The sequence below is a fragment of the Mauremys reevesii genome, linkage group 14 (genome assembly GCF_016161935.1).
Source record: "Mauremys reevesii isolate NIE-2019 linkage group 14, ASM1616193v1, whole genome shotgun sequence".
Classification (NCBI taxonomy): domain Eukaryota; kingdom Metazoa; phylum Chordata; order Testudines; family Geoemydidae; genus Mauremys; species Mauremys reevesii.
In genome coordinates, this window is record NC_052636.1 from 31,778,331 (window position 1) to 31,803,237 (window position 24,907).

Consider the following 24,907-nt stretch of genomic DNA (forward strand, 5'->3'; position numbering starts at 1 on the left):
GGAAGTAGATGGAGTGACTCAGAGATTTCCTCCTTCCCCTTCACTGCAGAACTGTTACCTTTTGCCTGAGCCAGGTAGAGTTTATCTTCGTCACATTCTATCCATCCACTTCTCAAAGTGTCATGTGATGAAGCATTGTCCGTTGTCTGTGCTTGAAGATGATGTTTTGACTACTTTAATCCTATATCAGAGTCGCTATGACTGGAGATGAAAGTGTCAAAGACCTGGGAGGGGAATTCAAATGGATCCCAAATACAGTGTGATCATTTAGAGTTTAAATTCCAGGTTCCATCTATTGTAAAGCCACTTCTGGCAAGAGGGCTGTTTTTCCCTCATTATGGGCATGCTGGGATACTAAAAAAATTGTAAATAACATAACTGACTATTGAGACAGGGATGAGGGAAGCAGGTTTGAATGGATCAGAGGACAATGTGGTGGGAAAATCTCTTGTCCCGACTCTGAATAATCAGATGTAACCTGCTCTGCAATTTCACTTGACACTTTCTTTGTCATGTATTGTCTCTCTGTGATGTGGGTTTCTATCTTTCCTGAAGGCTGTTTGATCACCCAATTGGATATTAGTTCAGTTTGATAGGATGTAGCTCAGATTTATTGAAGAATTTAAGACAATGACCCTTTGCTAAAGTCCTCATTTATGATTTCAGCTTTGCTTTTTCCCCATCCCTCCATGATGATATGGAGAAAGTTGAAGTGCAGTTCTATCAACAGGAGAGACCTCTCTAATTTACTGGACAGGCTAACAAAGAAATAGCAGTGATTTAAAATCTCCACTCAGAAATGGTGAACAACAGCAGAACTCCAAGTAACTGAAGGAAGTGCATCTGATCACAGTGTATTTCAGTTGTTTAAGGCAATATTGTCTCCAATGATCTGGGAAGAGAATTCCATGGTAAGTGGTTTTGAACTAGGCAAAATGCCCAGGCCCTACAGAAGATCTCTCCTAGCAAATCCTATGCTATGGGAAATGCAGCCTTTCATGACACAGATGTTGAGGAAATAGAAGTGGAGTTTTTAGTTGAATTTATCCTTTGTAGGCGCTAAAGATGTGTATAAAATGAAACCAGTGTTGAAAATGTAATAGCTTCAGAAAAATAGCCATGTTTGAATAGAATCTCCAGCTCTGGTAACTAACGAAGATTCTGATCCCAGGCCTGTATCCAGTCCCTTCCCTGGACCTGTGCCACCGAATTAAAGAAAAGCTGGGCATGTTTCAGGAAGCCATTCCTCATTAACACTGCTGAGATTTTAAGTGGTTTTGTAAAGTATTCTTCAGAGAAGTGTAAATTTACCCTATCCAAAACCAAGGATTTGGAAAGAGCTGAGGTTGAAAGAGTCCACACCCAGTTCTTGGTTTCCACCCCAGTAAAGGAAGCTATGGTGACCCAAGGAAAATGGTTTGTACAACTCCACTTCCTAGTTCAGTGTCACTGATTACACTTCCAAAGTATGCCGGGGTTAGATTGAGAACAGTCATCCTTCACTGTTTGGATGCAAAGAGAGAGTGCTTCATAGGACAGTCCTTCCCTGTGGATCCCAAACTGGCTGCCTGGTTGGGTAACAAGGACTTTCAGGCTGTAGAAATGATGGTAACCAATGAGGCAACGTATTTGTCAGCCTCCAATTTCAGACTTCCAGATACATGCATGTTGAGTCCTGATTCTATGGTTTTGTGTCTGACGCTGTGGCTACACAATTAAGGTGATGTTGGCACAGCTGCACCAATGTAGCTGCGCTGCTGTAGCACTGCTATAACAGATGCTCTAAGCCAATGGGAGAGATTTCTCTCATCAGACTTGATTAGTCCAGCCCCCGCAAGCGGTGGTGGCTATGTTGGCAGGAGAAGCTCTCCCGCTCATGTAGCATTATCTACACAGGGGGTTAGGGCTGTGTAACTAGGTTGCTCAGCTGTGTGGATTTTTCAAACCCCTAAGCAATATAGTTATCCCGATAAATGTCTTTAGTGTAGACCAGAGAGGTTTCTCTTGTGTTTTATGCATTTACATTACTTCTCTACCTCCTCCTACTTTGAAAGATTAAAAAGTGTGAAAAGAGAGGTATTTTTCTCCATGATGCAAACATTGCAACATAGAAGACCCCTTCTACCAACACACATGGCAGAAGAACCCGAGATATATGAACTCACAGAAGTGTTGGGACTCCCGTTGGAAGAAACCACAACTTGAGCCAAGGTTCAGTTGTTGGCAATGGGGATTAAAAGAAAACTAACATATATGACAAGAATTTGTGATCTTTGAATATGTTATTGTTACCAGTTAAAATGAAATTATAGGTGAAGTTATTGGATAAAGAGTAAGAGACTGTGTGATAATGTGAATTATTTTGGAAAACTGAAAGTCATCTTGTTTTTGAGTTTTGTTAGTCATACAGGAAATGATGGCTAATCTTGAAAAGTTAATGTGATTTAATTTACCCTGGTTCCTCAACTGTTGCTACAGCTCTAGTACCCATCAATCCAAAGACTGAGAGAAATGGAGAGTTCCAACCATTGTCCTTTTACTATCTTATTGTTCCTCTCTCTGTTTTTTGTGCTGGCCTTTCTATTCTATTACTTTCTGCCTTTGTTTAGTGGTAACAGTTGGTTTCCATCGCTCACGTTTGTTTAAATCTCTATCTGTTGTGAAATAAATTTTTTGCTTGTTCGATAACTGTACTCAAGTGCTGTGTGAGATACAGTAGCAATGGTCCACAGTAAAACTAGTAACCTGGGATACTTGGGGAAGAGAGGATCTGGGATTTCACCGAGTATCTGGTGATCCGGGCTGGACCCCAGAGGGAGACACATTGAAGGAACTCAAGGGTTAAGATGGCTGCTGTAGCTCAGAGGAGGGTCCTTGAGTTCCAGCAGGCTGGTGAGTTTGGTCACTAACATCCAGCTGCCAAATGCAAAAGTCCCTCTTCCTTGTGGCAGGTGGCAACAAGGAGACTCACAGCCCTCAGCACCCTGAGAAGGGTCACAATGTGTCTCTATGTTGATCCACCTGTCAAATCCACACAGGGAAAGCTCCCGATAGCACAAAACTCTGCCCTATGAAATCATGTAACATGTGCTCTTTGCTCTGTGAAAGCATGTAAAGAATCCAAGCGCTGGAGGACAGGGTTTGGGTCCAGAGCGACCTAGACAAATTGGAGGATTGGGCCAAAAGAAATCTGAGGAGGTTCAACAAGGAGAAGTGCAGAGTCCTGCACTTAGGATGGAAGAATCCTATGCACTGCCACAGACTGGGGACTGACGGAGTGAGGGGGATTTGATAGCAGCCTTCAACTACCTGAAAGAGCAGCAGTGTGGGCTTTCTCCTGGCCACTTTTGCTGGGCTGGGCAGGCAGCCTGGAGGCCTTTCTAGAAGAGCATTGGGAACGGAGTTAGAAAACCCAATGTGAAAACCAGAACCTCAGGTTTAGACTCATTTATTTATAATATTAAATCTTCAATTCTAGTGTCACAGTCAATACAATTGCTTCAGCCTGATAGTTGCCCAAAGGGAAACTTAACTTCTCTCCAAGGGGAGTGGAGAGAAAGCACTTTTCAGAGTCCGAGAGAGACAAGGTGGGTGAGGGTAAGAGCTTGCAGAGGACCAACCTCTGTTGGTGAAAGAGACAAGCTGAGGAGATAACCCAGCACCCTTCTTCAGTTCTGTGTAGCCTGGAAGGTCGTCTCCTCCATAACCAGCAGTTAGAACATAAGAACAGCCACACTGAGTCAGACCAGTTCATCTAGCCCACTCTCCCGAAAGTGGCCAATGCCCGGCGCCCCAGAGGACCCCGGGGACCAGCATGGATACACCACCACCACAAACAAGGTTAAAAGTCAATGCACAGGGGAGAAGGATCTTGTGTTTCATTCCTTATGTCCTAGTCCCATCATGTGGCCATTTCCTTCTCTTCCTTTCTGTTAAAAGCTTTGGTGTTTTGCACAGAAACATTATTTCCCCAGGAGAGACCCAGGAGTGGGGGCTGCATTCCTGTACCAAACAGTCACTGGAAGGGGGCAGACAAAGGCCTTTAGGATGAGGCGTCCGTCACTGTCAAAAGATCATCTCCCTCCTGCAGGTCACTGGCAGCCTGAATTTGTTCCTTATCCTCCCAGAGTCTGGGGGCTGGAATCAGCACTACCCAGCCCCTCCGTATGTAGCAGGAACAAACACAAACCTGGTCTTTAAAACAAGCTGTTCCCTTCCTTCTCAGGGAAGATTTTTCTGTGATTGAAGTTGAGCTTCAGTTCCCCTCTCCTAGGGGCGGGGCGGGTGTGGGGCCAGCTCCCAATGAGATCTGTATTCACCTTTGCCCCCTTTCAGTCACTCTGGGATCCTAACTCTGCTCCTAGCTGTCAGGTAGCTTCCAGCCCAACCACCCTGCTCACTACCTCCATGGTCATATGTCACCCCATTGCCAGCACACAGAGCCTGCAGGAAAGCTACTCCTGCCAGATGCATTGGTATAGTGGTGTGCGTAGGTGTCTTCCAAGTAATTCATCTGGGTTTGATTCCTAGTCAATGCAATAATGGCTTTTCTCTTTTGTTGTTTCCTCATCTGGAAGTGGTTTAATTTCAGTCACATTGTGTTACAATCACATTATCAATAGAATGAGACAATAAATGTGTCAAAGTCCAGCAGGTCATACAGGATGGAGGCACACAAGGGGCTGGAATGTGTCATCTGAGAAAGACAGAACCCTTGGAAACCTGCATCTCCCATCCCCTGGCCTTGCGTGTTATGATTCCAGCTGCGTGAGCTGTTTGTAGGATGTTCCGGCATGATGGGGAAATGAAGTTTTGAGTCAGTTTTTGCTCCTGCAGATTCCTTTGCTGTTATAATGATAATGACATGAACAACAGGGAGGCAAAATAAACATAAACCCCAAATTGCAATACAGGTGGGGAAAGAGACGATCATGGTTAAGCCAAACACATCAAAATAAAAATTAATACTAAAAAAGGGGAGAGGGAAGAGATCAGGTATGTGGAGATCCCCTTGATATTTCAATGCACATTGTTAGAATCAAAGTTCAGACTTGACACTGGAAAACTACCTGTCTCTCTGAACACCTGTGATGAGCAAGATGGAGTTGGGACACCTGTTCTGCTTCAATCGTTTATTGTCTCTCTGTTCTCTCCTTCTTCCCCCAGTTCCTCACCTCCAATGTCTCTGCCTTTCTCCTCTTGCTCCCTCTCCCCTGCCCTTTCCAGGAACTCACACTCTACAGCATTTAGGACAAGCCAGAGCTCCCATGTTCTGCACATGAGCCTGTGTCAGAGGACATGTGACCCAGGTCAGAACCAGGCACCAGATCAATATGACCCTTTATGGGCAACTTCTCTGCCTGCTCTGCAATTTACATCTCCCCTCTTTCCCCCCCCCCCCGCAAACAGGGTGGGGTACAGCTCTGAGTGAGAGTCCTAACAGGAGAAATTTCAGCCCAAAGACAAATTTGTGTGAAATGCTGAGAAGTGAAGAGCCCCCTTCCCCTCCCCCCAAATCCCCAGAACTCTAGTGTCACCCCCATGGCACCAGCACAGGGAACCCAGTGAGATGGGGTTACAGAATACAAGGGGGGAGGCAGCAGGGAGAGAGGTGACAGGGAATCTCTCTTTTTCTTTCTCTCGTCACTTTCTGGTCTTCTCTTTCCTTCCAGGAACTGCAGTCACAGCAGGGAGGGGTTTGTCTCCGTGTCTGTCACGGAGGTGGTGGAAGTGATGGATTCTGTGACTTCCTGCAATCTCCGTGACTTCTGCAGTGGGCACAGTGGCTGACTCCAGGGCCACTCAATCAACTGGCTCCAGGGACCGCCCAAGCAGCAGCCAATGCAGCTGGTCTGGGGACCACTTGACCAGTGGTCCCGAGGGCAGCAGGAGCAGCCACAGCCTGGTGGCCTCTGGCAGCACTTCTGGGGTGGCCAGAGCAGCAGCTGGCCCCCTGGGGCTTCCCCCTGTCCTAGCAGCAGCTGGAGTGAGAGCGACTCTCAGGGCTTCTCCCCTGGTAGCTGGTGCTCATTGTCCATCAAATAAATCAAAACACTTCCCCCTGCAAGTGGATTTAGCCCGGGACCCTCAGAGTCAGCAGCTGTTACGCCCCCACTGAGCTCTCTGGTCAGGTGTCCTAGTGCCAGGAGCCTCTGATGTAGATCCTAAAATAGCGTTTTTGCACCAGGGGCGGCTGAAATTTTGGACCAGACATTGTAGCTCCACTGTTATTTTACTGAATTCCTTCAAAACAGCAAGTGTAGAAAGTGTCCTAAGTGCCAGGCTCTCTGCCATGGAAACAGCTGCCCCTGCTCTGCAGGAGTCTGTGCGTTCCACCCAGCAACGTAGAAACCTGCTCCACACTGAAGGGGGGTCAGACAGTGACGGTAACGCAAATCTTCAGACTATTAACCCAGGTCCCTTTCTTTAACCCAGGACATGCCAGTCACCTGTTAGCCATGGCGTTATCTTCACCTTCAAATACCTCTCAGGACATTTAACAGAGGGAGTGAACCCCCCCAAATGGCTCCCTGTTGAGGCGTTGTACCGGACCTGCCCCTGGAAACTGTCTGGTTTTATACTCTTAGAGCTTTTTCTCTTCAAACCCCTTATCCCAATCTCTGGGCCAACCTCCGCATTTCAGAGTTTAGAATTTACTCTCATCACCCTCCTATGGCACTTTCCATGTGAATTGGGCAAAGCAAGTAGGGGAAGCTCCGTGGCTAATGAAAACCAACGCTCTGGGTGAGGCCTGAACTCACACCCACAGCTGCATTTCCCCCTGCATGAGCCACTATAGGTGCTTCTTAGACAAACTTGGGCGGTCAGTGGTTATGTGTGTCTGTGCTTCACCACTTTGGCTGCTCTGTGAAAAGCTGTTGGTTCAAACAGAAGCTGGTGGGTTTTTGTTTTGTTTTAAGCAATTAGAGTCTAGTACATTTTAACAGGCAGAAAATGTCCTATTCTGGTCTAGCCCCATTTGACTCCTTCTGTCCATCTTCTTCCTTCACCCTCAGTGTCTTTCCTTCCCCATTGGGGACATGCAGAGATGAACCCCAGTCAGTCTGTGTCACAGAGAGTCTGTATCTCCTAAGGAATGTGAGTGAAGGATTCCGGCTGAATTAACGCCGCTCACCTGGGTTAGAAACATTTGTTTCTTTCGAGCAGATAGTGGGAAATGGGACATTAATTCAGACCCAGGAGGCAAGGCAGAGGCTTCATGACCTTGATCTCCAGGAAGGGAGAGAGGATCCCCAGGAAGGAACAGAGCTTCCTTTAGATTCAAGCTGGGTCTCCTGGAAGTTGGAAAAGACCCTTGGTCACTGAGGATCTCATGGGATCGTGCTGCTCCAGAGGCTCGAGAGTCCTGGGTGCGGGGAGGGTGTCACTGCACAGTCTGAAATGGAAGGGAGGACCCTGGAAGGGAAGGGGAGGAACAGAAAATGGAGAGGAATGAAACAGAATAAACGCCTCTTCTCTCTCCCATCCCCAACCCAGCAAGAACTGTTATCAGTGGGGAAACTCCCCACCATGAATGGCAGAGACCACAGAGACATTTGCCTCATGCTGAGAAGTAAGGTGACCAGACACCAAGTGTGAAAACTCAGAGACTTTCCCCAGATGCATTGGTGGTATAGTGGTGAGCATAGCTGCCTTCCAAGCAGTTGACCTGGGTTCAATTCCCAGCCAATGCAATGATGTGATGATTCCTCCACTGGGAATTGGTTTAGTTTCAGTCACTGTTTTTCAATGGAATGAGAAAATCAGTGTCCTGAATCCCAACAGGTCATTAAACACCCAGTGGAGGAAGAAAGGGGTGGGACTATACAATGAGCAGTTGGAGTCATCCTGGTATTACAATGCTTGGTTTATTTAAAAAAAAATTCCTTTACTTCCCTCTCCCTTTTAGACTCAGAGCCTTTAAGGTCAGAAGGGACCAGTGTGATCATCTAGTCTGACCTGCTGCACCTTGCAGGCCAAAAGACCCCACCCACCCACTCCTGGAATAGACCCGGGAGGGGAGGCAGCTCTGTGCACTGTCCCTACCCCAGGCAGCACATGGAGTCCCTCTGCTCCCCTCCCCCAACGGGTGTGAAGAGATGTGCCAGCAGCACTAAGGTGGATCCCTGCCCACTCTACCTCCGTCCCTCCGTGCCGCTCCCAGATGTGGCCGGCATGTCCCAGCATCCCCTGGGGTGGGGGGAGTGTCTCCACGTGCTGCCCCTGCCCCAAGTACCAATTCCACAGCTCCCATTGGCCAGGAACTGTAGCCAATGGGAGCTCTGGGGGCAGCGCCTGCAGACAGCAGCACATGGAGATCCCCTGGCCCCACTCTTCTAGGAGCTGCTGCCAGAGGGTTGTGTGTACTGGTCACTTTGGGAGCTGCACCACCCCTCCTGCACCCCACCCCCCACCCCCAGCGCAGAGCCACACCCAAATTTCCTCCCAGAGCTTTGCTTGTCTGCCTTTCACCAGAACCATCCTTCTTCTCCTGGGCTGCAAGTAGCCATCCCTGGGAAGCCAAGAGGCAGGCACAGGATTCTGCAAGGTAAGTGTCCCCCAGCACCGCGATGGCTGGTGCGATGAAGGTAAGTCTTCCTGAGGCACAATGAACTGCAACGCAGCGAACCACTGGCCAGACGGTCGGGGCGAAGGGCATTCACTGGAGGTACAAGCTTGTGAGTGACTCCTGAACACAGGGCCCCTTCCCCTTTTAAGGACCTGCTCCTCATGGCCTGCGACTAGAGATGACTTGGCTGCATCTGGTGGGTCACACTCCACCTTGGGCAGTGTCCATGCTCTGGGTGTGTGAGTGCTGCCTAATGAGAGTCCCAGACACCTTGTCTATCTAGGAGCTCTTCTGATCTTCCAGCTGTTCAACCAGCCCCTTCATCCCACAAGCATTGCAGGAGGGAGCGGGAGGGGGAGGGGGAAGCATTCAGAGAGGGAGAGGAGACAAAAATGGGAATGGGGGAAGTATAACAGACCTATTGAGCATAGAAATCACTGCTGCTCCTACAACAGCAGGGACAGGCCACTAGGAGTTGGCAAAAATTAAGCCAGCATGTTTCTGCCTGGTTTTGAACCAGGGACCTTTTGCGTGTTAGGCAAACGTGATAACCACTACACTACAGAAACCCTGTTGCAGGGCTCTGCCCCTCCCTTCATAAGAACAGAAGAATGGCCAGACTGGGTCAGACCAAAGGTCCATCCAACCCCATATCCTATCTGCCAACAGTGGCCAATACCAGGTGCCCCAGAGGGAGTGAACCTAACAGGTAATGATCAAGTGATCTCTCTCCTGCCATCCATCTCCACCCTCTGACAAACAGAGGCTAGGGACACCATTCCTTACCCAGGCTGCCTAATAGCCATTAATGGACTTCACCTCCATGAATTTATCTGCAAAAATAATGAGGAGTACTTGTGGCACCTTAGAGACTAACAAACTTAATTGAGCATAAGCTTTTGTGGACTAAAATCCACTTAATCAGATGCATACAGTGGAAAATACAGCAGGAAGATATATATATATACACAGAGAACATGAAAAAATGGGTGTTGCCATCCACACTATAATGAGAGTGAGCAGTTAAGGTGAGCTATTATCAGCAGGAGAAAAAAACCTGTAGTGACAATCAGGATGGCCCATTTCCAACAGTTGACAAGAAAGTGTGAGTAACAGTAGGGGGACAAATAAACATGGGGAAATAGTTTTACTTTGTGTAATGACCCACCCACGCCCAGTCTTTATTCAAGCCTAATTTAACGGTGTCCAGTTTGCAAATTAATTCCAATTCAGCATCTCTCGTGGGAGTCTGTTGTTGAAGGTTTTTTGTTGTAATATTGCGACTTTTAGGTCTGTAATCGAGTGACCAGGGAGATTGAAGTGTTCTCTGGCTGTGTTTGAATGTTATAATTCTTGATGTCTGATTTGTGTCCATTTATTCTTTTATGTAGAGACTCTCTGGTTTGGCCAATGTACATGGCAGAGAGGCATTGCTGGCACATGATGGCACATATCACATTGGTAGATGTGCAGGTGAATGAGCCCCTGATGGCATGGCTGATGTGATTAGGTCCTATGATGGTGTCCCCTGAACAGATATGGGGAGAGAGTTGGCAATGGGCTTTGTTGCAAGGATAGGTTCCTGGGTTAGTGTTTTTGTTGTGTGGTTGCTGGTAAGTATTTGCTTCAGGTTGGGTGGCTGTCAGTAAGCAAGGACTGACCTGTCTCCCAAGATCTGTGAGAGTGAGGGATTGTCCTTCAGGATGGGTTGTAGATCCTTGATGATGCACTGGAGAGGTTTTAGTTGGGGTCTGAAGGTGACGGCTAGTGGGGTTCTGTTCCTTTCTTTGTTGGGCCTGTCCTGTAGTAGGTGACTTCTGGGTACCCTTCTGGCTCTGTCAATCTGCTTCTTCACTTCAGCTGGTGGGTACTGTAGTTGTAAGAACGCTTGATAGAGATCTTGTAGGTGTTTGTCTCTGTCTGAGGGGTTGGAGCAAATGCGGTTGTATCTTAGAGCTTGGCTGTAGACAATGGATTGTGTGATGTGGTCTGGGTGAAAGCTGGAGATGTAGGTAAGTATAGCGTTCAGTATGTTTCCGGTATAGGGTGGTGTTTATGTGACCATCGCTTATTAGCACAGTAGTGTCCAGGAAGTGGATCTCTTGTGTGGACTGATCCAGGCAGAGGTTGTAGGTGGGATGGAAATTGTTGAAATCATGGTGGAATTCCTCAAGGGTTTTCTTTTCCGTGGGACCAGCTGATGAAGATGTCATCAGTGTAGCACAAGTAGAGTAGGGGCCTTAGGGGATGAGAGCTGAGGAAGCGTTGTTCTAAGTCAGCCATAAAAACGTTGGCATACTGTGGGGCCATGTGAGTACCCGTAGCAGTGCCGCTGACTTGAAGGTACACATTGTCCCCAAATGTGAAATAGTTATGGGTGAGGACAAAGTCACAAAGTTCAGCTGTGACATTATCGGGGAAACTGTTCCTGACGGCTCGTAGTCCATCTTTGTGTGGAATGATGATGGAGCGTCTACATAGCCAGACAATCCTGCTGTCAGGGTGCCAATGCCTGAGATGATGGGGCATCTAGGATTTCCAGGTTTATGGATCTTGGGTAGCAGATAGAATAACCCTGGTTGGGGTTCTAGACTGTCTTATTGCCAAGGGACAGAGAAACTCAGCCAGCCGCAGGGGGTGCAGAACACCGTCCTAGTGTGGGGGTGACAGCGCCTCCGGGATCCTGACACCCCTATTGGTTCCACTGCTGGTTGTTTTCCTTTTTCGGTGGGACTTTGGGCAAGTTGCTCCCCCCTCTAGGGCTCCGTCCCCAGCAAGCAAATGGGGATTTAATACTTTCCCGCTATTGGAAAGTGCTGGGAGAATCCCCCAGCCAAAGCTGCTCTGACAGCGCTAAGCAGCATCTGACCATTCAAGGTCGGAGCGCACTACCCAGGAGGAGTGTTTGGCTCTGGGGTTTCACTTCAGCCCAGTCTAGAGAGAGGGGCCTAGCCATGGGGTTTGGATCAAGAAGACCAAGTCTCCAATTCATTAAGGGCGTTTTGAATTCCAGTCCTGAGCTCCAAAGTGCTTGGTGTCATTTGCACATTTTAGAAGCATGATCTCCACTCCATTTTCCAAATCATTCATGAAACTATTGAATAGTACTGGACCCCGGACTGATCCCTGCCGGACCCACGAGTTGCCCCCTCTCTGTTGGGCAGCCAACCATGGAGAAGGACCCTTGGAGTCTGGGCTTTCAACCAGCTCTGCACCCACATGACACTGATTGCAGCTGGACCGCATTTCCCTCGTTTGCTTGTGAGAATGTCCTACGGGACTGTGTCAAAAGCCTTAGTAACCCTGAGATAGATCCCATCTACTGTTTACCCACCTCCACTTGGCCCGGAACCCTGCCAAAGAAGGAAAGAGGATTGGTTTGGGATGATTTGTTCTTGACAAATCCATGCTCACTTGTCCTAAGAACCAAATTCTCCTGTAGGTGCTGCTGACAAACTGTTTAAGAATGTATTCCAGTATGTCTCCAGCTATGGAAGTGAGGCTAGCTAGTCTGCAAGTCCCAGGGGTCTCTTTCTTCCCCTTTGAAAGATAGGTCCTGTCTTGTTCATGGATGGGAAGATGTTCTTTTTCAGGGATCTCAGATGAGAACTGGGGCACAACACCTGGTTTGTTAAGGCCACAAACATGGAGGCAGGAACCTCTTCTCTCCTGCTGGCAAAGAACCCCAGGTACCTAAAAGACAGAGACTCACACCCCTGAATGGGCTTTAGAAAAGGCAATGGTTAAAAAGTTTGGCCCGACCATTTCTTGTTTCCACAGACTAGACATTTTAGCAAACTTTAGAATTCCTTGGTGTTAAACACCGTGAAACTCCCCTTTCTCCTTCACAGAGGGCTTTATCGCCCCTTATCAAACTCTGGGCAGTCGTGAGCCTGAGTGAGAGAACTGTCCCTGTTCCCATTGGGCAGATGGGGAGGAGCCTGAGGTATAGAGAAGGGAAGTGACCTGTCACCAGATGGATCAGACTGAACAGGTTTCAAACCTCCAGGAGGTTCTTACCTTCTAAACAGGGACGGCTGTGTTCTAGTAAAATCACTAAAAGGGAAGGAGAAAACTCGAAAGAGGTTCCTCATGGCGCTCACGTCCGTGAACCCGAATACTCTCTCAGTCCTCAGAGAGAGACCTGGAGAAGGAGACTTGCTGCAGCAAAGCCACAGGGGTCTCTGAGGTTTCCCTGGCCCCTCGCCCCTGTCCTGCCTGGCTGATGTCAGCATCTCTCTGTGAGGTCACCACCTCCCCACCACCTTGGACCAATAGGCTGAGGTCCTGCAAAAGGCCTTTGTGATGTCACTGCCACACCCCTCCCTTGCTGTGCTAATGTCCTGCCCCTGGCCAGGCACTTTTGCAGGTTTGAGCTACTCCCTGGGGATCACCCCACTCAAGGAGCGTTCGTTCTAGGCAGCAAGCCGGCTAGACAGGGAAACATCAGACGCTGCTCCCAATGCTACACTCAGTTTTTCAGAAATTAGTCGACTTTATGGCCAGAAGAAACCATTAGAGCATCTAATCTGACCCCCTGCATATCACAGGCCTCCTGTATGACACAAGAGCTACTTTGGGGGCAAACACATTCGAGAAAGGCATCTAGTCTTCATTAAATGACATCAGGAGATGGAGAATCCACCACTTCCCTTGGTAGCTTGTTCGTGTGGTGAATCATCCTCGCTGTTGAATATTTGTGCCTTAGTTGTAATATGAATTTGTCTCTTTTCACCTTCAGGCCATTGGGTCTTGTTATGCGTTTCTCTGCTAGATTCAAGAGCCCTTTAACACTCAATATTTTCTCTCCATTAAGGCACTTCAACACGTCAATGAAGTCACCTGTCAATCTTCTTTTGATCAGCTAAGCAGGTTGAGCTCTTTCAATAGCTCCCTAGAAGGCATTTTTCTCCAGCCCTCAGAACCTTTGGTGGCTCTTTGCTGCCCCAGCTCCAATTTCACAACATCTTTTTCAAATGAGGACACCAAAACTGGAAGCAGTATTCCAGTATCAGTCTCACTGATGCCATGTCACCTCCTGTGACGTTATTGACATAATCTGTAACTGTATAGATCACCATTGCGACCGCTGTTCTATTTGTAGCCAATATTGTAGAAAGGTTGTTACGTAAGGGGTCTATGGAGAGGTCCTGATTGGCTGATTATAATTATGCTATTTCTAGATGTGTATCATTTTTATAGTTGATGTTATGAATTCCTGCCCATTTCCCCATTGGCTGGAGCATGGCTAGATTGTGTCTGTGGTTAATGGTGTTGCTGTAGATTGTTCGTTTCCTGCCTTGGCAATTCAGACAGTCCCTTTTCCCAACATATCTCCAGCACATCATTAGTTCCAATAACAGGGGCAGCTTTTCTCTGGGGCACTGAGATTTTCTGGGGGAGTTGGTGGCTCCTTTCTTTCCTCACCCTGGAGTAAACTCACCTTTTTATTCCATGGTTCATGCTTTATGGAATAACAACAGCAGCTTGAAGAAAGAGGAAAGTGAATATCTCACTCTCAGGGCTGAAGGTGGCCATGTCCCCTCTGTTTGACCGTTACCATTGCAGGAGAGAAGGTGTCAATACAATCGAATGCCCTGGCTCAGACAAGAGACACAGGGAGGTTTTGCTGTTCATGGATCCATGCAAAGGAAATTGTCTCTGTGTGAAACTGAGGAGGGACATGAAACGCCCACAGGGTGGCGCAATGCCCTAAGCTAAGGCAGGAGGGTGAAGGAATGGGGCTGAGGAATGACTGAAGTGGACTCACCTGTGATTGAAATGACATTTGTTTGTGTTGGGCAGTGAGATACGTGACATTAATTCAGATGCAGGGTTGAGGCTTCTTTAGCTCCTTGTAGAACTTGAACTTGATTTCCCAGAAGGGAGAAAGGGAAAGTCTGGGGCAGCCTTGAGTCCCTGGCTGGGTCTCCTGGGCAGTGGAAAACATCCCTTGTTTGGCCCTGCCAAGGGGATCGTGGAGGCTGAGACGCCCCTCGGCTTGGATCAAAGGGGGAGTTGGATGGAATTTATCACACACCCCTCCCTGCTCCCCAGAGCCCCACGGGGAGAAGCTAGAGAAGGGGGAGTCATTCCTCCCCCGTGCTCCCAGAAGAGCTGCTAGCAGGGCTGCCCAGAGGCGGGGGCAAGGGGGGCAATTTGCCCCAAGCCCTGGGTCTTGCAGGGGCCCCCACAAGCAGGAGCGTAGCTGGGGGGAGCGGGGGGGGCTGCCGCTCCCCCACTGAGCACATTCCCCCAAAGTGGCGCCTTAGTAGGAATTTGGAATAAGGTGGAAAGATCTGGATTTCTCCCCCGCCTCCATCCCCCCCATGCAGAGTGCGGCACTGCTGATTGGCCGCCGGGGCCTGATTGAGCTGCTCCCATTGGGCCTCCAGCACCCAGACCCCCCCTGGCACACACACACACACACACACACACGCTGCCTCAGCATGCTGCGGGGGAGGGGCTGTGTGCTGGCATGTGTTTAACTTTGGCTCCAGAGGCAGCCAGCGGCTCGAGCTGCCAGGTGCTAAGAGGAGTCCTGGGGGGCAGTCAGGGAGCAGGGGGAGGGTTGGATGGGAGGAAGTCTGGGCCTCTGTCCAACAGCAAAACACAAGACTAGAAAAGCAGCCGTTAGCGGGAAGTGCTATCAGCTGGTCCCGGCAGCCTGCACGGCCCCCAGCCGCTTGCCTGAGCTGTATTGTTAATGCATTTTATTTGGAAGATGCAGCCTGAGTGATTTAAAGGCCCCAAACGCGGCTGAAAGAGCTGGGACAGTTGCAAGCTTTCTCTGCTGGGCTTTTCATAGGGGTCACACAATGCAAACCTGCTTGAGGCTCCGCACAGGAGAGATTTCTTGAGGCCGTCCATGCAGCTCACAGCTTAAGCTCTTCTAAGCTTGCAGCCGTGGCACAAAAGGATTTGGGAGCAGTTAACAATTCTGAGTGGTTAAGAGATTTTCATTTCCTGGGCCCTGCTACCCAATGCCACAGGGGAGACTGAGTGAGTAGCCCGGCTTGTCCTCTGCAATCCCTTCCCTGCGTCTTTCCCTTGTGTTTGCAAGGGTCTCATTAACATGCTGCAACCGAACGCACCTTCCCTCCACAGACACAGCCTCCGGGCTTCTCCTCCTTCCTCACTTTCTCCTTCTCTCCCTCTCTGTGGTTTTTCTCCATGCCCTGTTCCTGGTCTGTGCTCCCTCTCCACCCCATGCACTGTATTGAGCACGTCTCTGCCTCTCTTGTTCATGGGCCCTGTGCTGGGATGGCAGAGGCAGGGCTATTGTTGTGTTCTCTGCTGGGTCTGTTTGGATCAGACTCTAAAATCAAACGCTCCCTTTGCTAGCAGGATCCCTCCGTCTGCTCGCAAGGGCTTCTGGCTACACACTAAAGCCAGGTGCTAGGGCAGAAGCAGCTGCCCATGTACCCTCAATGGCAGGAGCTGTGCGTGGTCCCTTCCCCGCCCCCCCCCCACTTTGGATTACGGGGTGTGTCTTGGTGTATATTGGGGGTCCTGTCAGGGAGCAGGGAGTGGTTGGATAGGTGTGGGAGTCCTGGCAGTCTGTCTGGGGGCAGGGGTGTGGATAAGGGTCGGGGCAGTCAGGGGACAGGTAGGGTTCTAGGGGGCAGTTAGGGATCAGGGTCCCAGGAGGGGGCAGTCAGGGGACAAGGAGTGGGGGTGTTGGGGGTTTTGAAGGGGGCAGGAAGTGGGAGGAGCGGATGTAATTAGTAATTTGATATGTTGGGTGGTGCCTTTTTTATGTGTTCACTTCCTCATGTTAGAACCTGGCTACGCCACTGCCCACAGGAATACAGTATTCTACAGTATTGCAACTTTTTGTCTGGAAGGGTCCCTGAAATTGCTTTGCCCCAGGCCCCTGAATCCTCTGGGCGGCCCTGAAAGAGAGGCAGTGGCTGGTGGCACAGGAGGCGCAGGGGTTAGGGTGAAGGGGTGCAGGAGAGGGGCAGTGGTTGGTGGCACAGGAGGGGTGCAGGGGTTGGGGTGAAGGGGTGCAGGAGAGGGCAGTGGCTGGGGGCACAGGAGGGTGCAGGGGTTAGGGTGAAGGGGTGCAGGAGAGGGGCAGTGGCTGGTGGCACAGGAGGCGCAGGGGTTAGGGTGAAGGGGTGCAGGAGAGGGGCAGTGGTTGGTGGCACAGGAGGGTGCAGGGGTTAGGGTGAAGGGGGTGCAGGAGAGGGCAGTGGTTGGTGGCACAGGAGGGGCGCAGGGGTTAGGGGTGAAGGGGGGGCATGAGAGGGGCAGTGGGTGGGGCACAGGAGGGGGTGCTGGGGGTAGGGGGGAAGGGGTGCCGGAGAGGGGCCGTGGGTGGGGGCGCCGGAGGGGGTGCAGGGATTGAGGGCAGAGGGGACACAGGGGTGGGGTTGGGGCACGGGAGGGGGCGGTGTTAGGGGTGGGGGAGGTGCAAGGGTCGGGAGTGCAGGAGCTGGGGGTAAAGGGTCAGGGGGATCGTCCAGGGGCGATGGGGAAGTGCCAAAGTACAAGTTTTGCCCAGGGCACCATTTCCCCTAACGCTGGTCCTTGGTAACCTTTCTTGCAGGGAGGGGGATGGGAGAGAGAAGAGGCGTTTTCTCTCTGTTTCTTTCCTCTCCGTTTTCTGCTCCTTCCTTCAATTCCAGAAACCTCCCTTGTGTGTCAGACGGTGCAGTGACGCCCTCCCCACCCCAGGCCTCTGGAGCCTTTGGAGCAGGAAGATCCCAGGAGCTGAGGATGGATCCAGGGGTGAGTAGCTGGCAGGAAGGAGTCCTAGCAGCTCTTCTGGGAGCGCAGGGGAGGAATGACTCCCCCTTCTCTAGCTTCTCCCCGTGGGGCTCTGGGGAGCAGGGAGGGTTGTGTGATAAATTCCTGTAACCCTTCTGCCCCTCTGAGTTGTCAGCAACAAGGGCCGGGCTCAGTATCTAGCGGTTCTGTTTCAATAACACAATGCAAAAGTGGCTCGAGCCCCCACCCAGTGACCTGGGACAATTACATACCACCCCCCCGGGCGCCTCTAGGAGGCAATACTTCCCCTCTCGCAAGCAGGGAGTCTGAGCCGCTCCACTCCACCAGCCGTTCCATGAACCGCTCCAGTGGTCCCTGCAAACTGCTCTGCTGAGGCAGCAAAGAGCCACCAAATGTTCTGAGGGCTGGAGAAAAATGCCTTCTAGGGAGCTATTGAAAGAGCTCAACCTGTTTAGCTGATCAAAAGAAGATTGAAAGGTGACTTCATTGAAGTGTTGAAGTGTCTTAATGGAGAGAAAGGATTGGGTATTAAAGGGCTCTTTAATCAAGCAGAGAAAGGCATAACAAGACCCAATGGCCTGAAGGTGAAAAGAGACAAATTCATATTACAGCTAAGGCACAAAAATTCAAACAGCGAGGATGATTCACCACAAGAACAAGCTACCAAGGAAAGTGGTGGATTCTCCATCTCCTGATGTCATTTCATGAAGACTAGATGCCTTTCTGGAATGTGTTTGCCCCAAAAGTAGCTCTTGTGTCATACAGGAGGACTGTGATATGCAGGGGGTCAGATTAGATGCTCTAATGGTCTCTTCTGGCCATAAAGTCAACTAATTTCTGAAAAACCGAGTGTAGCATTGGGAGCAGCGTCTGATGTTTCCCTGTCTAGCCGGCTTGCTGCCTAGAACGAACGCTCCTGGAGTGGGGTGATCCACAGGGAGTAGCTCAAACCTCCAAAGTGCCTGGCCAGGGGCAGGACATTGGCACAGCAAGGGAGGGGTGGGGCAGTGACATCACAAAGGCCTTTGGCAGGACCTCAGACTATTGGTCCAAGGTGGTGGGGAGGGGGTGACCTCACAGAGAGATGCTGACATCAGCCAGGCAGGACAGGGGCGAGAGGCCAGGGAAACCTCAGAGACCCCTGTGGCTTTGCTTCAGCAAGTCTCCTTCTCCAGGTCTCTCTCTGAGGACTGAGGGAGTATTCGGGATCACGGACGTGAGCGCCAGGAGGAACCTCTTTCAAGTTTTCTCCTTCCCTTTCAGTGATTTTACTGGAAAACAGCCATCCCTGTTTAGAAGGTAAGAGCCTCCTGGAGGTGTGAAACCTGTTCAGTCTGATCCATCTGGTGAGAGTTGAATTCTAGGCATGGAAAACATGAGCTTAAGGAGGCAGAATTTTATTGCACACCTGGATTTTGTCCCTTAGAATCACTGGGGACATTGGGGTTTGTCCTTTTTTTTCACCTCTTGCTCCATCCACTGTCTGATCCCTCTTTTCTCTTCGTCTCTTGCTTCCTTTGTCCTTTCTCCTGTTCCCCTCCCAACACCAGGTTTTTTTCTCCTGCTGATAACCGCTCACGTTAACTGATCACTCTCGTTATAGTGTGTATGGCAACACCCATTTTTTTCATGTTCTCTGTGTGTATATATATCTTCCTACTGTATTTTTAACTGCATGCATCCGATGAAGTGGGTTTTAGACCACAAAAGCTTATGCTCAAATACATTTGTTAGTCTTTATGGTGCCACATGTTCTCCTTGTTCTTTTTGCAGATAAATTAATGGAGGTTAAGTGCATTAATGGCTATTAGCCAGGATGCGTAAGAATGGTGTCCCTAGCCTCTGTTTGTCAAAGGGTAGAGATGGATGGCAGGAGAGAGATCACTTGATCATTACCTGTTAGGTTCAGTCCCTTTGGGGTACGTGGCATTGGCCACTATTGGCAGATAGGATCTGGGGATGGATGGACCTTTGGTCTGACCCAGTATGGCCGTTCTTATGTTCTTATGAAGGGAGGGGCAGAGCCCTGCAACAGAGTTTCTGTAGTGTAGTGGTTATCACGTTTGCCTAACACGCAAAAGGTCCCTGGTTCAAAACCAGGCAGAAACATGATGGCTTAATTTTTCCCAGCTCCTAGTGGCCTGTCCCTGCTGTTGTAGGAGCAGCAGTGATTTCTATGCTCAATAGGTCTGTTATACTTCCCCCATTCCCATTTTTGTCTCGTCTCCCTCGCTGAATGCCTGTGAAGTGGCTTTCCCCCTCTCCCTCCGGCTCCCTCCTGCAATGCTTGTGGGATGAAGGGGCTGGTTGAACAGCTGGAAGATCAGAAGAGCTCCTAGATAGACAAGGTGTCTGGGACTCTCATTAGGCAGTGATCACACACCCAGAGCATGGACACTGCCCAAGGTGGAGTGTGACCCACCAGATGCAGCCAAGTCATCTCCAGTCGCAGGCCATGAGGAGCAGGTCCTTAAAAGGGGAAGGGGCCCTGTGCTCAGCTGTGCTCTCACAAGCTTGTACCTCCAGTGAATGCCCTTCGCCCCGACCGCCTGGCCAGTGGTTCGCTGCATTGCAGTTCATTCTGCCTCGGGAAGACTTACCTTCATCGCACTGTCCATCACGGTGCTGGGGGACACTTACCTGGCAGAATCCTGTGCCTGCCTCTTGGCTTCCCAGGGATGGCTACTTGCAGCCCAGGAGAAGAAGGATGGTTCTGGTGAAAGGAAGACAAGCAAAGCTCTGGGAGGAAATTTGGGTGTGGGCTCTGCGCTGGGGGTGGGGGTGGGGTGCAGGAGTGGTGGTGCAGCTCCCAAAGTGACTGGTACACACAACCCTCTGGCAGCAGCTCCTAGATGAGTGGGGCCAGGGGATCTCCATGTGCTGCTGTCTGCAGGCACTGCCCCCAGAGCTGCCATTGGCTACAGTTCCTGGCCAATGGGAGCTGCAGAGTTGGTGCTTGGGGCAGGGGCAGCACGTGGAGACACTCCCCCCTCCTCAGGGGATGCTGGGACATGCCAGCCACTTCTGGGAGCGGCACGGAGGGACGGATGTAGAGTGGGCAGGGAGCCACCTTAGTGCTGCTGGCACATCTCTGCACACCCGTTGGGGGAGGGGAGCAGAGGCCTCCATGTGCTGCCTGGGGTAGGGGCAGAGCACGGAGCTGCCTCCTCTCCCGGGTCTATTACAGGAGTGGGTGGGTGGGTCTTTTGGCCTGCAAGGTGCAGCAGGTCGGACTAGATGATCACACTGGTCCCTTCTGATCTTAAAGGCTCTGAGTCTAAAAGGGAGAGGGAAGTAAAAGGAAATTAAAAAAATAAAATAAACCAAGCACTGTAATACCTGGATGACTCCAACTGCTCATTATATAGTTCCACCCCTTTCTTCCTCCACTGGGTGTTTAATGACCTGTTGGGCTTTGGGACACTGATTTTCTCATTCCATTGATAAACTGAAACAACGTGACTGAAATTAAACCAATTCCCAGGGGAGGAATCATCACATTGGCTGGGAATCAAACCCAGGTCAATTGCTTGGAAGGCAGCTATGCTCACCACTATACCACTGGTGAAAGTCTTTGATTTTTCACTCTTAGTGTCTGGTCACCTTACTTCTCAGCATGAGGCAAATGTCTCTGTGGTCTCTGCCATTCGTGGTGGGGAGTTTCCCCACTGATAACAGTTCTTGCTGGGTCAGGGAGGGGAGAGAGAAGAGAAAGTTACTCACCTTGCAGTAACTGAGGTTCTTCGAGATGTGTGTCCCTGTGGGTGCTCCACTCTAGGTGACGGTGCGTCCCGGCGCTGTCGATCGGAGATTTTCGGTAGCAGTGCCTGGTTGGGGCGCACGCACCCAGATGGTATCTCCCGTCCAGTTGGAATCTTCCAGGGTGCGTGCGCCCCACACCCTCCTCAGTTCCTTCTCTACCGTGGAGAGTCATCTCAGTACTCCAAAGTAGAGGGGAGGAGGGCGGGGAGTGGAGCACCCACAGGGACACACATCTCGAAGAACCTCAGTTACTGCAAGGTGAGTAACTTTCTCTTCTTCTTCGAGTGCTGTCCCTGTGGGTGCTCCACTCTAGGTGAATGTATAGCAGTACCCACTACGGTTGGTGGGACTTTGGAGATACGGCAGGAAGTGCTGAAGATAGTACTGTATGACCTACTATTGTGTCTGCCGTAGTGTCTTGCGTTAAAGCATAGTGTTTTGCGAATGTGTGTTCAGATGACCATGTAGCTGCTTTGCAGATATCGGGAATGGGAACATTGTGTAGGAAGGCAACGGATGTCGACATGGCTCTAGTGGAATGAGTTCTTATGCCTTCGGGCGGTTGAAGATTCTTCGCACGGTAACAGGATCTGATGCAGTCAGAGATCCACTTGGATAGACGTTGTTTAGATATAGCCGTGCCTTTGGATCTTTCGGCAATTGAAACAAAGAGTCGTGGAGACTTGCGGAATGATTTAGTCCTGTCTAAATAAAAGGCAATTGCTCGCCTGACGTCGAGAGTATGCAGGGTTGCATCCTGTGGCGTTTTGTGAGGTTTGGGGTAGAAAGTTGGTAAATATATAGGTTGGTTGAGGTGGAAGGTCGATACCACCTTAGGAAGAAATTGAGGATGTGGTCTCAAAGTGACTTTATCTTTGGAGAAGATTGTGTATGGAGGGTGGGCCATCAAGGCACTTATTTCTCCAACTCTCCTTGCTGACGTTATGGCAACTAGGAAAGCCACCTTCATGGACATATGGAGATCAGAGGAGGTAGCCAAGGGCTCAAATGGAGGTTTCATGAGAGCATGAAGAACGAGGTTAAGATTCCATGTAGCCACTGTTGCGTGAATTTCAGGGTAGAGATTTTGCAGGCCAGAGAGAAAGCGTTTAATGGTGGGGTGTGTAAAGAGTGAGTACCCATCCAATAGTTTGTGGAAGGTGGTAAGCGCCGCCAGGTGCACTTTGATGGAACTAAGCGAAAGTCCGTCCTGTTTCAGTTCGAGGAGGTAATCTAGAATGTTAGGAAGGGTCACATTGTTGGGTGCTAAATGTTTATGTGAGCACCAAAGAGCGAAGCGCTTCCACTTCTGAAGGTAGGTTTTGCGGGTGGAGTCTCTCCTACTGTGCAGGAGGACGTGTAGGACTTGTTCGGAACAGGCTAGTTCATGGGTTTGGAACCATGAAGGAACCAGGCCGTGAGGTGGAGCTTCTGGAGTTGGGGATGAAGGACCCGCCCGTTGTCCTGGTAAAGGAGGTCTGGCCTGTTGGGGAGAGCCCATGGGTGACGGGAGGACATACGGAGAAGGTAAGGGTACCACGTCTGTCTTGGCCAAGCCGGGGCAATAAGGATGACCTGGGCCTTGTCGTCCGCGATCTTCCGAATAACCCTGTGTAGTAGAGGGATAGGCGGGAAGGCGTACAGGAGGTAACTGTTCCATGAAATGAGGAATGCATCCCCTAGGGATGCAGTCCCGAGTCCCGCCCTGGAGCAAAACAGGGGGCATTTTCGATTTCGGGTCGTGGCAAAGAGATCTATTGATGGAGTGCCCCAGTGGGAGAAAAGCTGTTGGAGTACTGTGGGGTGCAGTTCCCACTCGTGTTCTGTGGAGAAGTGCCTGCTGAGTGCATCGGCAGTAGTGTTGTGGCAGCCTGGTAGATAGGAGGCGATGATCTGTATTCGATGTTGTATGCACCAATTCCAGAGTCGAATGGCTTCCATGCAGAGGGAATGTGATCTGGCACCCCCCTGTCTGTTTATGTAATACATACATGCTATGTTGTCTGTTAAAACTCGCAGATATCTGTTCTTTATAAGGGGAAGAAAGTGAAGGCATGCTTTCCTCACTGCTCTGAGTTCTAGGAGATTTATATGTAGATGCGTCTCTGATGGAGACCATCGACCTTGTACTTTGTGTTCTCCTAGATGCGCTCCCCAACCTATCAGGGAAGCATCCGTGGTGAGCATGAGCGTTGGGGATCGTTGCTGGAAGGGACCCCCTGTACAGAGGTTTTCTGGACTTGTCCACCATTGTAGGGAAGTTATAACATTGGGAGGAGGAGTTAGCAGCATCCCTAAGGGATGTCTGCTGGGTTTGAAATTGGAGTTGAGCCAGCCCTGGAGGCATCTCATATGTAGCCTGGCATGTTGAACCACGAAGGTGGTAGCTGCCATGTGACCAAGAAGCTGTAGGCAGATTCTTGCTTGTGTCCTGGGACGAGTAGAGAGTGTGCGTATGAGCTGTGTGATAGTGAGGAATCTGTTGTATGGAAGCGAGGCCCTGCTCTGGGTTGAGTCGAGATGAGCTCCAATGAACTCTATCTGTTGCGTGGGTATCAGGGTGGATTTTTGGGTGTTTATTTGGAGACCTAGGCTGTGAAAGAGGGAGATGGTGAGACGTGTGGCTTGAAGTGTGTCGCCACAGGAGTCGCCCTTGATGAGGCAATCGTCTAGATAGGGGAAAAGTGTGACTCCGTGTTTGCGGAGGTGAGCCACAATGACGGCTAAGGTCTTGGAAAAAACTCTTGGAGCCGTGGAGAGTCCGAAAGGAAGAACTCGGTATTGGAAGTGATCGTGACCGATTGTGAATTGTAGGAAGCGTCTGTGAGCTGGATGAATTGATATGTGGAAGTAAGCGTCTTGTAGGTCGAGGGCTGTGAACAAGTCCCCCTGATCCAATGCGGGTATTATTGTGCCCAATGTGACCATCTTGAATCTTTGTGTCCTCACGAATTTGTTCAGTCGGCGTAGGTCTAATATAGGCCTCCATCCCCCGGTCTTTTTCTGTGTTAGAAAGTAATGGGAGTAGAAACCTGTCCCCTGGTGTTGCAGAGGCACAGGCTCCACTGCGCCTAATTGCAGAAGGTGAGCCACTTCTGTGCGAAGTAACTGCTCGTGGGAGGGGTCCCTGAAGAGGGACGGGGAAGGGGGATGGGTAGGAGGGTAGGAAATAAAAGGAATGGAGTAACCGGTCTGAACTATTTCGAGGACCCAGCGGTCCTGAGTGATCCGTTGCCAGGCATGTTGGAAATACTGGAGGCGGTGGCCAAATGGGAAAGTAAGTGGTGGAATCAAGGGGTGGTCGTGCAGACCCTCGACCAAAGCTTCAAAACTGTTGTTTATTGCCCTGTGGACGGAAGGTGGTGGCTTGGTTTTGATTTTGTCTGCGTTTGGGAGGTCTATTACGATTCCGAGTTGTGTCGTACGGTCTGGATTGAGGGCGATAATACTGACGTGTTCTTTGGTAGGGCTGGTATCGCTGTCTCTTGGGAAGAGATGGTTGAATGCCCAGGGTGCGCAGTGTCGCTCTGGAATCCTTCATGGTATGGAGGAGTTCGTCAGTTTTTTGGGAGAAAAGTTTGTCCTTGTCAAATGGGAGATCCTCCACTTTAGTCTGGAGTTCTTTAGGAATGCCGGACGCAGAGAGCCATGAGGTTCTGCGCATAACCACAGCAGTTGCGGTAGTACGGGCTGCTGTGTCCGCCGTGTCTAAAGACGCCTGTAGGGCTGTTCTGGAGATTAATTGTCCCTCAGACAGGATTGATTTGAAGTCTGCTCTTCTGTCCTCTGGTATGTAGGAGGCAAATTCGAAAAGCTTATTGTAATTATCGAAATCATAAC

The 24,907-nt window shown here is 50.2% G+C and overlaps 3 non-coding genes across 3 annotated transcripts; 2 read left to right on the forward strand and 1 right to left on the reverse strand.

Moving 5' to 3' along the window:
- Positions 1-7,622: 7,622 nt before the first annotated feature.
- Positions 7,623-7,694, forward strand: TRNAG-UCC. Its single transcript has one exon. It is a non-coding gene; the product is annotated as a tRNA-Gly (tRNA).
- A 1,371-nt stretch (positions 7,695-9,065) lies between these two features.
- Positions 9,066-9,138, reverse strand: TRNAV-AAC. The gene has a single exon. It is a non-coding gene; the product is annotated as a tRNA-Val (tRNA).
- A 10,203-nt stretch (positions 9,139-19,341) lies between these two features.
- Positions 19,342-19,414, forward strand: TRNAV-AAC. Its single transcript has one exon. It is a non-coding gene; the product is annotated as a tRNA-Val (tRNA).
- Positions 19,415-24,907: the final 5,493 nt, after the last annotated feature.